At 27.8% G+C, this 2,342-nt stretch overlaps 1 long non-coding RNA gene across 1 annotated transcript; it reads right to left on the bottom strand.

Annotated features, from left to right (window-relative positions):
* Positions 1–1,045: 1,045 nt before the first annotated feature.
* LOC111041306 lies at positions 1,046–2,115 on the bottom strand. The gene is made up of 3 exons (XR_002605313.1): positions 1,984–2,115; positions 1,770–1,918; positions 1,046–1,166 (listed from the first exon to the last, which is right to left on the bottom strand). It is a non-coding gene; the product is annotated as an uncharacterized LOC111041306 (long non-coding RNA).
* Between the last annotated feature and the right edge of the window lie 227 nt (positions 2,116–2,342).

Here is a 2,342-nt window from a genome sequence, read left to right as displayed (position 1 = left end):
GTGATAGCTCAACGTTTCGTTCAATTGATACACATCAATTATTAAGGGATTGCATCAGATTACTCTGTACAAGGATCATGCGAAATCGACCCGTCAACAGTTTTTTTTCACAAGAAGAGCTGATGCACCACGTCCACGGCAGTCTACATCGCGCTACATTTTTTTTATTTAGTATTTGCCGTACACTCATAATATTCACCTATATATTTTTTGTAATTTCCATTAGTATAGCAAACTCAAAGCCGACTGTTTATTGTTTAAGATTTTCCGTGTTTGAATGTTATCCATATGAATATAATGAAAACTACTTTTTAAAATGTATAGTATATCCAAATAGAATTATTTAATCTATTTAAAAAAAATATACGTTTCAATGTTATAAGTGCTGAAAAACAGATAGTGATACATAATAGATACATGTGTATATAATAATAATGTTGCTTGAATTAAACCAAATTGGCCAATATAGTCTAGTGATGGGAGGATATGATGTTGGATAATGGCAAGTTAGGTCTGAAGCTTCCGAATATGTCGTCAGATTATTTATTAAGGAAGATCTGTGTTACACTCAGTCTTGATGTGTCTTATAGAATTTGACTATTATTATAAACAATAATTGTTTATGTGGATACCAAAGCCTGTGGGTGAGTGGATTTGTTTTGCACTTATTAAAATGATCAAGTACATTACAAACAAATAATTTAAACACGGAAATGTCAACCTATAATATATAGGTCCTATATGTTTACACAGTAAAACATCATCAATAAAATTAATTTATAAAAAAGTATTAGTTGTAGTAAAGTATGAATTATTTGGAATAAATACACAAATACTCATGAAAAATATAGTATTCCGAATGTGTATTCGAATACTTGATAAATATAATACTCCGAATTAAGTATTTTTATTTATTAATACAATAATACTTGCGTTTTGGAAATTATAGTCAATGTTTAAATATATTGTGTGTATTCCGCACAAGACAGGTTTTACTGTATTTTTACTGGTAATGCATAGTGTTATAAATAATAAATCAAACAAGTTTAATATTGGAATATACTGATTTATTTGATTATGTCAAAATATAATACTATAAATACATATTTTGTTTAGGTTATGGCATTTTTGTGTTTGAGATGGACGGACTACATGATTTAACAGTTCTGAAACAAATCAAAAATTAATTTAATAAAACTATTATATTTAATACGGAAAAAAGTGTTTTGAAATGCACCTGTATCATGTATCATTAAACAGTGTTTGCAAATATTATATTATATAAAAATTAAAATTAAATTGCTACTACATTTAATTATAGACATTAAGATATTATAAAGTATTGAGTATGTTGAGAAAATCTTTTAACGAGTCTACTGTAAGGTATATATCATACTTATATAATATAATATTTATGAGAAAATATTATGAAATAGTTGCAGTGAATGAATTTTAAAGACAATGGCTAAAAGTAACTTAAGTTTTTTTATAACATAACTCAATAGAACATAATAATCATATGAAATGTTTTTTTTTGAAATAAGATGTTTTTGTTTAGTTTAATTTATTAAAATAATAAATAGAAATATAACAATCCTGAAAACATGTCAGTCACTGAGTTTATCAGGTTTAATCAACCAAATTTAGTATGATAATTATAATTATAATATAAATTGTTATATTTCCAAACATAATTATTACAATTGGACAAAATCAATCAGACTGCATTTGAAATTCGTGTAAAATGACCTATTACACTACAAACTCACCATGAGTTGGCTGGTGGCTGGTGTGGCCTTGGTGACGGTCTTGGTGGCCTTGGCAGACTGGACTTGTCCGACGACGACGATGCTCATGGATACTTTTTCTGCGCCCATTTTTGATTTTGGTTGGTTTTTGTGGGGATAGAAATTGAAATCTAGAAATTAAAAATTTGTTTAACGAAAACAATACTACAATTGGGCGTCCGATGTAGATGCTTACCAAACAATTGACTTGTACGAAATTGTGTTATGACGATTGGGCAGGTAAGCGTTTGTTTATATACGTTTTTTAAAAGCGTATAAGATTAATCGTGTGATATGGCATGGTATGGTGTGATCCTCAGCGTGATTAGATTAATAAAAATAATATATGACTGATAAAGTTTTGATTGATTCGCGCTCTGAACGTGTGAAAGTTTATAGAAATCCGATCGTCATTATTTAAATTACGTAGTTGATAAAATAATAATCACAACTCAGAGCAATTTTAAAGTTAATTATTTAGCAATTATTGCTATTTGTATTATGAATTAAGATTTTTTTTTTAAAGAGGGTAAGTTACAGTTGGGTTGAATTAAA

The sequence above is a fragment of the Myzus persicae genome, unplaced genomic scaffold (assembly GCF_001856785.1).
Source record: "Myzus persicae strain clone G006 unplaced genomic scaffold, MPER_G0061.0, whole genome shotgun sequence".
In the NCBI taxonomy this organism is placed as follows: Eukaryota; Metazoa; Arthropoda; class Insecta; order Hemiptera; family Aphididae; genus Myzus; species Myzus persicae.
This window is presented reverse-complemented; position numbering and strand designations above follow the sequence as displayed.